At 44.5% G+C, this 15,533-nt stretch overlaps 1 protein-coding gene across 3 annotated transcripts in view; it reads left to right on the forward strand.

Moving 5' to 3' along the window:
• The first annotated feature begins 625 nt into the window (after window positions 1-625).
• The window catches only part of nexmifb (neurite extension and migration factor b), a 48,966-nt gene continuing 34,058 nt past the window's right edge, over window positions 626-15,533 (forward strand). For all 3 annotated transcript variants that reach the window (XR_013134155.1, XM_077022812.1, XM_077022813.1), the window contains exon 1: window positions 626-1,060. The gene's annotated coding sequence lies outside the window, so the exon portion shown is untranslated. The remainder of the gene's footprint in view (window positions 1,061-15,533) is intronic.

The following is a 15,533-nucleotide window of genomic DNA, read 5'->3' on the forward strand; positions in this document are numbered from 1 at the left end:
CTCTGCTAAAACTAAGATTTATTTGTTTCACCAATCCTATTATTTAACTCAACAAAGCAGTAAAACTTTTTTTAAAATTTAGCTTTGGAAATTAATGGCTGGAATTGAACATTGATAAAATAGGAAACTTTGCTTGTCAGTTTTAAAAGCTAGCAGCAAGAATACTGGATTATATTTTGCTACATGAAGAATTGAAACTACTGAAACAAAAAGTAAAACTGGCAGGTTTGGTTTGAGGGACTACTGAATGAAAGTTTGGACGTTTAACACTTGTCTCTAATGTGTTTTACACCATCACTCCTGCTTGTTTGGGTATGTCAGATGCGGCGCTGGTCTTGAGCAGAGGAGAATGATCTTAGACTACATCTCCCAGCAATGTATGACAGAGAGGTGCAACAACTAACGTTTGCTCTGTCTCCATGTTATCTGTCAATACAAAATTATTTGCTTATAGGGTGTGATTTTAGCAGCAAAACGCAAACACAGGCCGCTTACAAGCGTGTCCGCAGGACGTGTGATGTGTTGGTGTCATATGTAATTGGTGCTGGTTTATTCCCTGTGCAGCAGGCAGCGCGTGCCCCGCTGTGGACGGAGAGCGCGCGCAGAAGACGAGAAGACTGCGCCCAACGAGCAGGGGACACGTCCAGCTGCAAAGAAAAAAGAAAGGAAAAAAGAAAAAAAAGAAAGAAAAAAGAACGAAAAAAAAGAGAGAGAGAGACGCCCGAGCGACGGCAGCGTCAAGCAGCCGGTGAATGAGAGAGGATGGACGATAGGAGAGTTTGAAGACGAACGACACGCGCGCTGGGAGGAAGATGAAGATGGTTGAGGCACTAACGCGGTTCCTGGAGTGATCCTGCTGTCTTCTCACATGGAGTGCTAGGAGAAGAGAAGCTGTCTCCATCATCGGGAGGCGCGTCCACCTGCTAATACCGCAGGCCCAGGCTGGGAGGACATGGAGAAGTGGCTACACTGAGGGAATAGTCCTAACATCCCAGCTTTCATCCGCCACCTTGGCTCTCCGGCGTGCAGGAGAAATACGATCTGGCTGCGTCTACAAGATGTAAGTGAAACGTCCTCCATCCATCCAGCAGCTGCTGTTGGGAACCTGCCTTCGCATTTACACCACACTTACGTTCCGCTAAATAAATATGTATGTGATGCACATTGCGCATCGCTAGAAAGGCGAGATATGAAGCTACATTGGTATTGTGGACCAGGCTGTCAGCTGCAGTTCACCCAGGCTGTTACGGAACAAGCGACTTTTGCTTTAATGAAATGGCAAAAAAGACACAAAGAGTTTCGTAATTGCCAAATTGTTACATTCTAAGGTTACGAGAGAAAGCAGTGACTTGGTAAGCCTTGCGATGCGTGTGAATGTGTAAGATTACTTAAGAAGACTGAATGTTCTCAGCAAGAAGAGTCCCGGAGTCCCGTAGCCTTTTCCAGGACACAATTTGTAGCCCGCGGAGCTTTTATATTGTGACAGAGATGCACAGATATAATGATAAAGCCAGCTACAAGCTTCTACTGGTACTCAAGACAGCCCAGAACAACTAAATAATTCATACCATATATATATATATATATATATATATATATATATATATATATATATATATATATAGAGAGAGAGAGAGAGAGAGAGAGAGAGAGAGAGAGAGAGAGAGAGAGAGAGAGAGAGAGAGAGAGATTATGTGTCTGCTTGGTAATAACACACAACACATTGTTATTGGAGAAATTGTGATATGGGAAAACACACACACACACACACACACACACACACACAATTTCCTTGTAATAAAATACTATAATATGAATTAATTACATAATTAATATATTTTTCTGCTTTTCATTCAGATTTGGTTTGTAGAGGCTCATGTAAATACTTCAGCACAGTTCTGCAGCTCAGAGTGATCACTAACCAAATCCCCCTTCTTCATATTCACATCCTTCATAAAGTACGGCGCACCTCTGGCATGTATAATAACCGTACAACAGACCGCGGGCTGATGTAGCTTCAGAAGATAAGAAAGCAGGCTGATTGAGCTGATGTCCTGACAATGGTGTTGAAATTCATCTGTGGTGCTGAAGCGTTTTTTGGCCTTAAGGCTAAATGACGTGTGTTGGAGACTGGCCTGCATCACATGAATTCATTCTCAGTTATCACACATTCCCAGTCTCAAGTATTATATCACCCCCAATCTGTTTTGCTCACTGACTGACTCACAAGTCCATCAATGGGGCAGTCTCTCTTTTTCAGTGTTTAGTCATGTGTGCTTGTTTGTTTTCTCTGTGGTCATCACAACAATGGCCGCTTAAACGATGGCTATAAATATGAATTTATTTAGAGGGAACCAGATGGCAAAGTCAAACGGTGGTTGAACCAGGAACTAGGCAGAGATGCACAAAGTAATAGAGAGATGAACATGCATGTAAATGAAGCTGTGTACTACAATAGCCCGGCTGCAGAGTACCAAGCTTCTCTCTGTGTTCACAGCACTGAATTGGACTGATATATTGAAAACAGTACTTCAGACAGTTATCAAGCAATTCACTCCTTGAAACCAATTATGCAAATGAGCTTTTTGATGGGGGGAGGGAGGGGTGTGGCTGTGCAGGGGTCAACCGTGTTCAGAATTGATTATTTTTGTATTGAAATAGGTTGACAGCTAATATTGATTTAACATACTGTGAATCTAAGTGTGGTGTTGATTGTAGTTGTCGGGGGTTGAGTTAGATTTTAGCAGTGTTTCTATGTCTTGCTCCATTTTCTGAGTGTAGCGTATCGGTCTGCCACAGCAGTTGGGGCCTGTTTGAAGACATGCTGTGCCTTTCGTGATGTTTCATTCTGGGTGTCTTATTTCAATTTTACTTTCATCACTGCATTTTGTTTTCCCATTTGGGAGCAACACAGCTCACCTTCACTGTCTTGCTTATCTTCACATCCATTGCTGTCATGGTGCATTCACTATTAGTGTCACTGCTTTAGTGACTGACAAGAGTGCATTATTAGTGGAGCTAAAGCAGCACTAGTTTATCACCGTTACCTCCACCCCACACTCGCTTGTTATCTGTCATAATACGTTGATTCACACCAACGTACTGATTTACAGTCCAACAGCATATTTGTATCATAGCAACATTCAAAAATAGGTTTGACTTGTTAATTTAATTAAAACAGTTTCACATTGCGGATTGAAACTTTATGTTATGTTGTTGATAATAGAAATATGACGTTCTAATTGTAGAATTGTTGTACTAATGTAAAAAGTTCTGAAGAGCTCGTAGACTGCACGTAAAGCATGCAGCTGTGGGTCTACTCTGTGGTGAGGTGTGGGTCTACTCTGTGGTGAGGTGTGGGTCTACTCTGTGGTGAGGTGTGGGTCTACTCTGTGGTGAGGTGTGGGTCTACTCTGTGGTGAGGTGTGGGTCTACTCTGTGGTGAGGTGTCGGCCTACTCTGTGGTGAGGTGTGGGTCTACTCTGTGGTGAGGTGTGGGTCTACTCTGTGGTGAGGTGTGGGTCTACTCTGTGGCGAGGTGTGGGTCTACTCTGTAGTGAGGTGTGGGTCTACTCTGTGGTGAGGTGTGGGTCTACTCTGTTGTGAGGTGTGGGTCTACTCTGTGGTGAGGTGTGGGTCTACTCTGTAGTGAGGTGTGGGTCTACTCTGTTGTGAGGTGTGGGTCTACTCTGTGGTGAGGTGTGGGTCTACTCTGTTGTGAGGTGTGGGTCTACTCTGTTGTGAGGTGTGGGTCTACTCTGTGGTGAGGTGTGGGTCTACTCTGTAGTGAGGTGTGGGTCTACTCTGTTGTGAGGTGTGGGTCTACTCTGTGGTGAGGTGTGGGTCTACTCTGTAGTGAGGTGTGGGTCTACTCTGTGGTGAGGTGTGGGTCTACTCTGTAGTGAGGTGTGGGTCTACTCTGTGGTGAGGTGTGGGTCTACTCTGTTGTGAGGTGTGGGTCTACTCTGTGGTGAGGTGTGGGTCTACTCTGTAGTGAGGTGTGGGTCTACTCTGTGGTGAGGTGTGGGTCTACTCTGTAGTGAGGTGTGGGTCTACTCTGTGGTGAGGTGTGGGTCTACTCTGTTGTGAGGTGTGGGTCTACTCTGTTGTGAGGTGTGGGTCTACTCTGTGGTGAGGTGTGGGTCTACTCTGTGGTGAGGTGTGGGTCTACTCTGTGGTGAGGTGTGGGTCTACTCTGTGGTGAGGTGTCGGCCTACTCTGTGGTGAGGTGTCGGCCTACTCTGTTGTGAGGTGTGGGTCTACTCTGTGGTGAGGTGTGGGTCTACTCTGTTGTGAGGTGTGGGTCTACTCTGTGGTGAGGTGTGGGTCTACTCTGTGGTGAGGTGTCGGCCTACTCTGTTGTGAGGTGTGGGTCTACTCTGTGGTGAGGTGTGGGTCTACTCTGTTGTGAGGTGTGGGTCTACTCTGTGGTGAGGTGTGGGTCTACTCTGTAGTGAGGTGTGGGTCTACTCTGTAGTGAGGTGTGGGTCTACTCTGTAGTGAGGTGTGGGTCTACTCTATTGTGAGGTGTGGGTCTACTCTGTGGTGAGGTGTGGGTCTACTCTGTAGTGAGGTGTGGGTCTACTCTGTGGTGAGGTGTGGGTCTACTCTGTGGTGAGGTGTCGGTCTACTCTGTTGTGAGGTGTGGGTCTGCTCTGTGGTGAGGTGTGGGTCTGCTCTGTAGTGAGGTGTCGGTCTACACTGTTGTGAGGTGTGGGTCTACTCTGTGGTGAGGTGTGGGTCTACTTGTGTGCCTCCATATTCTATACGCCATTCTTCTTCTCATATTTGCATTTCTGTATTGTAGACTAATGCCAAGTCAGGAAAAGGCCGGCAAAGAGATACTTAAACATTACGATTCTTTCCACGGATGTCAGCAAAAACACTGTCGACGGCTCTCATGGTCTCCGTCAGGTCTCCAGCAGGTCTCCGTCCCAAACCAGAGTGCCACTGCACCATGTCTCTTGCCCCCGTGTTACTAGTGCAGCTGTGCGGGGCCTCCGGCGGGCCGCTGCAGTGCTCTGTAATTAAACGGAGGTGAGGTCCACACACAGGCCCACACCCAGGTCCAGGGTAGGTCGCTCAGCGCCTTGATTGCTTTTCATGGCCGGGGGGGTGGGGGGGTAGCTCAGGGTGCTCCTGAGGGAGGGAGCCGGTGCCGAGCCCTGTAGCGCATGCGTCCTGCCTGCTACACTCCCCCTCCGCTGTGTCTAACAGGCTGAGATATCTAGCTCTTTCTAAATTGTAAGGCGTTTCTGTTCAATACAGGGTTGTGTACCCGAGGTTTCGATGTAACTGGGGAGCGTTTGACGTAACCGAACCCTACAGAGGGGTTTTCTTCTGCTGCTGGGTCTCCATGACAGTCGCTGGTGCGGTGTAAGCGTCTTCACCGGCCGCTTCTCTTCTCCCCTCACAGACAAGCAGGCGCTGCTAACCGAAACTGCATTTGGCTCGAACTTACGCGCAAGTCTCGCGATTTCCGTCACATGAAGACTTTTATTAAACCGCCCGAAATCTTCCCACGTGCCTGTTGATGAGATGCTGCATCAGTGCCGTGAGCCTGCTTAAACGCGACTGAAGCAACTTTGTGAAGTAGTCCACGACGGAAACGCAGTGCTGTTCACACACACACACACACACACACACACACACACACACACACACACACACACACACACACACACACACACTGCATCGCTCCGACGCCTGTGGCATATAGCTAGTATTTTTTTTCTGTTTGAGCGATGCGGGGTTGTTACACTGCATGTAAATTGCTCTACTTTATTGGCTGTGGTCAAGAGATCCTTGATTAAATCAGGTTCTCATCATGTGACACTCTAGAGTTGTCAACAGTAAAATGACTCAGATAAGCGCAGATGCGGACGCAGAGGACTGGATAATTTTTTTATGTACAACAGAGGCAAGGAGAATCAACAGCGCAGGGAAGAAGTTTATCTGAAAGCCATTTTCCTCTGCTGTAATGTCATGTTTGTCTTAGACCATATTACAAGCTTCTATCTTTTTAGATGCCATGTGCAGTGTTCTGTAGATTTGGGGACAGCTTGTAATTCTCTGCTGCCCCGTTCAACCCACTCCTGCAAAAGAAGAGTCCAGTGACCCATCAGCCTTCGTTAGCTGCACCGCTTTGGTGGCACTGGGTTTCTGGGCCAGTGCACAGCCCCCTCACAGCATTGTAAGAAGCAGGAGAGTGTGACTTAGGTGGGGGTGGGGTGTGGGGGGTTTCTCTCCCTCAGGATCTGTGATGGGAAGGTCCCCTGTGAGAAGCAAGGCCAGAGAATGACAGGAGGTCCTTTGTGCGTGCAGACCCCTCATGCTGCAGGCTCTTGTTTCAGGCATTGGCACAGGGGAGCAGACCGTTTCTACAACAGGAGGGACAGAGGAGGGGGCAATAAAAAAAGAAAAAGAAACCCTGCAAGGATGTCGCCTCCCCTTCTCGAAAGGTGGTTTTGTCCATTCAGAATGGGCACGACTCACGGGGACTTTGTGAGCCAAGAATGAACATAGTTTCAGAGTTGTATTAACATGACATGCTGGTAGTATATTTAATAGAATTGTTTGTCAAACGGACAAAAAGCAACAAACAGGCTTTGTAAATCTCAGGTCATTTACATGAACATGTGAACATGTTTTCATGGGGAAATATATTTGCTTGGTTGAGACTAGAAGGAAAATATTTCTGACCACATTTTAACATCTTCATCAATTAGACACTACAACTTCAATTATTAATTAGTTTTTATATTAATTATACCTATAAATGCATTAACCACATTAATTACCATGATCAGGCACCTGCTCTGCAGTCACAGGAGTTTTTGCGTTTAAGATGGTAGTCATTTCAGTATTATACAAATATAAACAGCTAATAGTTTTGATTGATGTTGCTGATCTGATACTAATGTTGGAATGGATCTGAGTAAATGTAATATAAAACTGAATGACGTATAACTTTTAGTCCTGCATAGGACACAATGGTGTTGAAATATTCCGAGCTGTACACCATGATTGAATGATGTGATATGTAGGAAGCTTAGGACGGTGTTGCCTAGCGCATTAACGATTCCGAGATGATCATCACCAGCTACGGTTAGCAACTGTAATTATTAACTTAAAACAATCATGTTTTCAGGTTGCAAATTAGTGAGTCTGTTTACAAATTGTCTACTAATTAGCATTCATTGTGAACTTGGAAAATTGCGTTGTGCAGCAGTATATTGATTTTTAATGCATTTTAACAATATCAAGCCTCTAAAACCCGACTTGGTCTGGGTGAATGTTTTACTGAGATCTCACTTGTATGTGTTGTGTTGTTTAGTTCTCTGAGCTCTATTGCATCATATGTTTTCAACAACTGTGTTTTCAACAGCTGTGGATGGACTTGAGTCAAGGAGCTACACTGTGGGTATACTGTCTTGTAGCACGGCATGTAGAATATATTTTTAAAAGGTATATTCTAAAACATTATGATTTATTCAAGTGTCTTGACTTAGTACTGTTCCCCTGCACTACAGTCCTGTCAATTTATTTTTCTAAAGCTATGCTCTCAAGAATTTTTGCTAGATTTGAGGCATAAAATATGTCCTACATTTAGAAATAGATTCCAAACTCTTTTTTTTCTAAAGGTTCTTTGTACATCCATACAAAATGCAGAGCAAAGCTTGAATGAAAGGTGATGTGGGTTTGTTAATATGTAAGTACTCATGCTAATTACCTTAGTTCCTTGTTAACCATATAGGAATTTTCCAGCCAAAATCTTTTCCTGAAGCAAATTACATTGTCTAGATTAAGGCGATATACGCTACAGATGCAAACATGGGGGCATAAACAAGCCAAACGAATTTGTTTACTTGGCAGACGTGGAGTCCTGATTCTTGTAAGCAGAGCTTTCTCAGCACCCTAGATTCTCCCGCTGGAGCGTTTAAACGGTGAGCGACTTCACACGATTAACGCAAATATGCTCAGAAAGGTTTCACCTGTTTGCCGACACGCTGTCTTGGCCAGAAACCTTGGGCTGCCTGGCAAGGCATGGGCGAAATCAGCATGCATCGCCACATTGGGACCTGTCAAGGTTTTACTGTCAAGGCCTGAACTGTCTGATTATGTCGTCGTTGTCCCCCCCTCCCCCTTCATCCTAAACCCCCCCCCCCCCCCCCCCCCCCCCTCACCCCGCCCTCCCTTCATAACTCATCTTTTCTTTCTTCTGGGGGAAGGAAACATAAGGCATCTCCAACACAGCTCTGGGTCCAGGAGAGAAAGAAATGCGAAAATCTACACGGTTTCATTTGTTAATCCATTTAAACTGTTACATCACCTTTGCCTTGGCCAATTAATTTTCTTGTCAGGCCCATTTTCTTTACTCACAGGAGAATCCATACTCTTTGATGAAGCTGAGGAATATTGAATTCCAGATACATCTCACATTTATTTGTGATTAGAGAAGGTACTCAACATTCCACAGTCCATTTATTTGTCTGTGCTAGGTTGTGCTAGGACTACATTGTAATCCTTGATACTAAATTGCTACGTTTTTGAAAAAGCCATGAAATAGTCCAAGCAATGAGACAACCAATGTTTCACTTCCTAAGACCGATATAAGAACCAGGAACCATGACTAGAAGCAAACATACAGTGTTGATCAGGAGTATTTCATGCTCCTCTCATGTTTTGATGTATGTCCTCCCTTCTGAGAGATGAGCATCAGTGTGACATGTTTCAGCAGCTCCAGGCGTCGACTCTGGAACGGGACATATGGGAGAAACCTGGGTGGAAACAAAACACCCCCCTCCTTTCCACCCCAAAGAAATGATCCGATAGAAACACGCCCTCGTTTCTCTTCCCCCTTGTTTGTCAGAAGCATTAAGCTCAGCACACTCAGGCCTCACCTATTTAACATCCTCCTGTGTGGAGTTGAAACGTGCGTGGCTCTGTGCTCCCCGGGCAGAGCCACCAGGACAAGCCTGTGCTAGAGCTGTGGATGAGCATGATGGAGCTGCGTGAGCCCAGCGAGATGTAACACGGGTGTGTGAGCACAGGGAGGTGGCCTTTAGCTTTCATCTTTAGCACATAAAAGCGAGGGAAGACACACACAGCTCGGGGGATTCGGTGAGGTCCCCTTGGCTCCCGGCTCTGTTAATGAACGTGGTCCATTTATTGCTGTGGCCTGATAACCTCCCTTGGCTGGGATTCTGGGTTTCTTCCTGAAACCTGGCAGACGCAGACGGTCGGCGACATAGCCGCCTCTTATGAGTGGGTAAACTGTTTTGGAAGCAGTAACTGATGGAGGATGTGATGACTGGAGAAAAGCTCGCTGGATGAGAAGCTCTGTTGTAATGGTTCACTAATGCTAATGCGGATGCTAATGGAGAAAAGCTCGCTGAATGACAAGCTCTGTTGTAATGGTTCACTAATGCTAATGCTAATGGAGAAAAGCTCGCTGGATGAGAAGCTCTGTTGTAATGGTTCACTAATGCTAATGCTAATGCTAATGGAGAAAAGCTCGCTGGATGAGAAGCTGTGTTGTAATGGTTCACTAATGCTAATGCTAATGGAGAAAAGCTCGCTGGATGAGAAGCTGTGTTGTAATGGTTCACTAATGCTAATGCTAATGCTAATGGAGAAAAGCTCGCTGGATGAGAAGCTGTGTTGTAATGGTTCACTAATGCTAAGGCTGCGTCATCTTTTTTTTTTTACATGCGCTAAGTGCAGTATAGATTTATGGTGGACTCCTTCTTCCATGAGGAACTGGCTCTTGTGATTGGAAGTAAAATGGTTCTATGGTTAAACCACATAATTCATTGAACAATGTGAAATAATTACCCTGGCACACACACAGGTCATGGCCAGTGGGTGTGGTGTTTGGCCAGTGAAGATATATACATACATAGAAATAAATATACATTTTCTCACTGTCACATTGATATATGACATCAACACAAATTACCTCTTAAAAGACTTCCTAAGTAGTAGTTACACAGAGTTTAACCTGCAAAGTGACTCCCTAACAAAGAAAGTACAGAATAAAAGTCCTTTACCTTACATCTCTGAGACTGGCTTTCTTATGACCAGAAAGATCACAAGTGTAATATAACACCCTACAACAGCCTCCTCTCTCTGCTCATGCTAGACTATTAATATTAAAATGATCTTATATTAATGAGACCTTTTATACCAGATATTATTCACATCTTGTTTTATAATTATATGTTTAACCTATATTTGCTCGTATAGAGGCTAATGCAGGAAATTAGTTCTGATTAGAGTAAACATATGCAAATTATATTTCCATTATGGTATTCGTCTTCTGGGCTACTCAGTGTATCCTGGAAGAAAAGCCTCCATTATGAAGGAATTGTGCTTAAGCTGGGACTAGGTTTGGGGGGTTTGATTTGAAGTTCAGAAATAAGAAAATGTTTAAGACTCCGAATTTCATTAAATGTAGTCATCCCTGCCCTGCAGCTCTCTGTTCTTTGAATGCTCCACACTAAGATGTCGGTTTTAGGATAGCACTTAATATTGACTGAGTCTTAATTGTAATTTTCATAGAGCCTTGTTCCCCCACCATTTCCGTGGTGATGAGCTCCAGATCCCCCTGGAGACCGTGGCTTCCCCATCACTTTTTAAATCAATTACTCTTCCTCCCCCATGCGCCTCACTTTCTCCTGGCCTCTCTGATACTCCTTTCCAGCTCAGGTCTTTTGATTGCATGGCATTTTTTAGACTTTTCTTGGGGCAATTTGCAATGAATAATGAATCCTCAGGAGACTTAAATGTCCATGCTTGCCTTCAGTAAGCTATTGATTCTTATTTAATTCCTTCCTCAGAGATGACTATTTTCACATTTCACTTCTGTGGACCCGTATGTGGGCACACAAACAAAATGTGCAATGTCCAGATATCTCACTCTACAACTCTTTGTAAGTGTATGGATAGGATCTGTTTTAGTAGGGAGGTCAGTAGGATCTGGTGCCCTATGACCCCATGACATTAGGTTGGAGGAAGGGCAGTCTTCTAGGTGGATCAACACAAGGAAGCGAGTGTGCACGTTCAGGTATATGCGCCAAGGTGCATTTGCCAAGGAGAATTAGTATACATGTTCTTGATGGCTCCTTCTTATTTTAGCACGCGGCAGGTAGGCGGGTAACTTGAACTGCGGAGGATCACTGTGCAGCAAAGTCTGTGTCTAATTAGTTTGTCTAATTATGTCTTTGTGCTGGAAATTTCTCAAATTAGTGGTATCGTACAGAATGTGAGGATGCTCATTAAGGTTGTCATGAGAATTGTATGGCGGCTGGATCATCACAAGTGTACAGCCTGCTGGCTTGCAGCAGCACTCCTGGTCAGGCTTTCATTCTGACTTAATGTCCAAATTGCCAATTGTGGAAGTAGACCAGTACCCATAGCAGTTTTTATCCTGGATATTTTTGCGCCAAATGTGCTAACAAATGGACAATACTGCCCGGGTCTTCCTGAAGATTCATCTTCAGTTCTTGTAGGTCCATTGAAGCTGATTCTATGATTCTGTGAAGAAGCACTTTCTCAAGAAGCTCGTGGTACTCCTGGTTGCCAGCACAAAGAGACAGCGGTATTATGACCACAGCTAACCACACCCACTCTGTAAACCACACCCACTCTGCAGACCCCACCCACTCTGCAAACCACACCCACTCTGCAGACCCCACCCACTCTGCAACCCCCACCCTCTCTCTGCAAGTCTCCAACACACTCCGCTGGTCGGTAAGCACGCGGTAATTGGTATTCCGAGTGGCAGCTGGGATCCTCGCAGACGTTGCAGACAGAGAACGAATTCAGTGAGTCAATACGCTGGTTCATTAGAACACTGAGTCACTGCGAAGCTGCCTCATTTGTTTGTGTTTGTCCAATACTTGCACTTAAGAAGCACCCGTCACCCATTCATATGACAGTCCTGACAAAGTGATCAGACTCGGGCGACGTGGCGACTGCATGGGGATGGTGACGCGAGAGAGCAAGGCCACGAATGGAGATGCTGCTGCTTACATCTGCAGGATCACTGTAGTACTGCACAACCCTACCACACTGTTTACCATGAGGCTGAACAAATTGTAAGCCCTAGCTATGCGTTGTCCATTTAGTATGGCTTTTGGATGTTCCCCATAGAATGTGAACTGAAATTGACAAGAAGCTGCACCCATGAACCCCTTTAAGAGGAAGTAGCTTGGTAACCTTGTGTTGGGCACAGACTGACTTTAAAGCTCAGTGAAAGCCTCTTGTGACGTGTGAGGTGGGCTGGTGGGAGCAGGGCTCTGTGCTCAGCTCTCTGTGGCCTTCCTGTTCTGTGAGCTTTCAGCAGTACACACAGAGCATCATGACCCTCATTACGGTTGCTTGGGAGAGCGTGTAAACGCGAGAGTTTTCACCATAACTCCAAAGGGCATCAGGATAGAGGCACCTAACCTTTTAAACTGCTAGAAGACGTCAACCATACAAATAACTCATTAACCTTATCCACTTAATGAAACAGTCCCCCCCTTTCCCAGCATTAGACTTGTTTAATTGGCCATTGCACAGCCTAAAATGGCACGTCCCTCTCTGAGAGACAATGGGAGTGGCACTGGGACCGGTTAGTCTTGCATCCAGGTCGCGTAGCTAGTAGTGCGAGTCACGGGGCGGCGTTGGGAGTGCAGGGCGGGGATAGTGGGTCAATAGGAAGCCGCTTTTAATCACCTCACTCAGAGGTGGTATTGTCCTGAGGCGGCACGAATAAAACCTTCCTAATACCCCAAAGTAGACGCACCAATCCAGGTCTGCACAAAGCCCTGTGGAAAGCTCCCACACGGACCAATCAATATGGTTGATTAGGAGAGGGGAAGGAGTTCAGGCGTTTGGCTCATTTGTTCTCCTGAAGGAAGGCCTCACAGATACACCGCCTAGCCTAAAGCACCTAAAGCCTCTTGGTCATTTCATGAAATGTTAACATGGCCAAATTTGAAGTAATGATCTGCTACATGATCCAGCACTAATTAACTTTGTTGGCCTTGCTAACTCATTACCTTAAGTTTCTTATTGTAGTGTTTTGTGTTGTAGTCTTGAATGTTTACCAGTAACAACGGAATAATATGATGAGGCAATGAGATTCATTAGGTGCATATTTCTGAGATAACAGCTTCAAGCACTACTACAGGGTTGCCAACTCTCAGGCATTGAGCGTGAGACACACACATTTGACTGTCTTCACACGCTCTCACGCCACACTTCTGATTTCTCACGCCGAAAAAAAATCTAGTTTATTTACCTCTGATCCACATCTATGATTCAATGAGTTACTAGTTCGCTCTGGCACAAACCACTGGCGATCGATCAATCGCGATATAACACTTAATTTGTGTCTATTGTACACCCCCCCCCCCCCAACAATTTACACTCACCACCCCCTCCAGGTTCAAATCTCCAGTGTAAATACAGTATCTGTGAGTTTGAAGTATCTATTGTTCAATAGTGAACTTCACACACACAACATTTTAACATGTTTTGAAGAATTTTATACATCTGTTCATGTTTGTTTGTAATTTGCTAGTGTGGATTAGTTAGGTTTCATAATATGGGAAACTTTACAGCCATTTCCCTCACATCTGTCTCTATAAGGTCATGCAGCCAGTGTCAGCATTTGATGAGACTGGCAGGGATCACAAGCTCAAAAATCACATGCAATGACATGAAAGCTGTGATGGTCTGTGATGGTCTGTAATGATCTGTGATGGTCTGTGATGATCTGTGATGATCTGTGATGATCTGTGATGGTCTGTGATGATCTGTGATGGTCTGTGATGGTCTGTAATGGTCTGTGATGGTCTGTGATGATCTGTCATGATCTGTGATGGTCAGTGATGGTCTGTGATGGTCTGTGATGATCTGTGATGATCTGTGATGGTCTGTGATGGTCTGTGATGGTCTGTGATGATCTGTGATGATCTGTGATGGTCTGTGATGATCTGTGATGGTCTGTGATGGTCTGTGGCGATCTGTGATGGTCTATGATGATCTGTGATGGTCTGTGATGATCTGTGATGGTCAGTGATGGTCTGTGATGATCTGTGATGATCTGTGATGGTCTGTGATGGTCTGTGATGGTCTGCTGCCTATGGTGATATGATGCTGCACTGCATCTGTCAACTATCTGTCTATACTATATATATATATATATATATATATATATATATATATATATATATATATATATATATATATATATATATTAGGGGTGGGACGCGATTAAAAAAATTAATCGAATTAATCGGAAGCTTTGTAATTAATTAATCGAAATTAATCGCATTTTAATCGCATTTCAGTATTTAACATGAGAAATATTAATTTAAGTTTGAATGATGAATGAATCAATGAACATAATCATAAACTTCAACATCTTGTTTATTTTTCCACTAGTCTACTACGAAGACCAATATATGTGTAGTGTGCAGAAAACAGTTCAGAACATTGGAAATTCTGACCAAAAATGTTGTTTAATTTAGGGAGTTTTGCTCAGGATATTGGAAGAATTGAAGTAAATCAGAAGATGTTTTTTAATACCATTTTAGATGGTAGACTTTCTTTAATTTCCCAGGCCTCTGCCATAGGCATCTTCATAGTGCCTAGAAGTGGTCTTCTGCATGCTCAAAGCAAATGACTGGATCTTCATCATCTATAGATTCATCATCTATAATATGAGCTGTCACACCAAGATCATTCTTGTTGCTAACAGAGGTCCAGTGATCCCCAGTCAGAGCCACATTTGTGGCACTCTTCACAATAACCTGTTTTAATTCTTTCCTCATCATACAGCTGCTGGATTTTCTTCGACATTGTCTTTCTGGGGTGAGTTTCCCAAAACTTTCTTAGTGTCAAGTACTTCGTCACCTCGTTCTTACGTACGAGGTTAAGAAGTACTTGGCGCTAAGAACGTTTTGGGAAACTCACCCCTGGACGGTAGTTCGTAACTTGCATCAGTTGACACAATTCGCAGCGCTTCTTGTAAGCATTTATCTTCGACCACAGAGAGCGGACAACACAAATAATGTGACGCATCATGTATAAACGCGTGCGGAGTCGCGCGCTACGGCCATTCGCGAAAGTTTAATCCAGTCTTAATGGTCCAATGAAGGTCATTTAAAAACCAGGACGTTTCCTCACAGGATGTGAATTACGTACGTTTGGTCACCCTATCGTACTAGGAATACATTTAGCAGCTAAGTTATCATTACTGACCTGCGCGTTAAGCTGGGCGTACACTGTGCGATTTTTGGCCCATTTTCAGACGATTTTTCACTCGTTTCGGCTCAATCGCGTGTCGTGCATCGTATAGTTTACACAGGTAAACGAGGAACGATTCACACCTCACGACCAACTCCCGATCAGAAATCGCAGCGTCGCAAGAACACCAAACATGTTTGAAATTCAAATCGCTCCTCGTGAGAGTATCGCACTGTTGAAGCAGCTCCACGAGCCGACTCTCCCTGCGATTTAGTCGTACAGTTTGAGCT

Source organism: Brachyhypopomus gauderio, chromosome 11, assembly GCF_052324685.1.
Source record: "Brachyhypopomus gauderio isolate BG-103 chromosome 11, BGAUD_0.2, whole genome shotgun sequence".
NCBI lineage: Eukaryota > Metazoa > Chordata > Actinopteri > Gymnotiformes > Hypopomidae > Brachyhypopomus > Brachyhypopomus gauderio.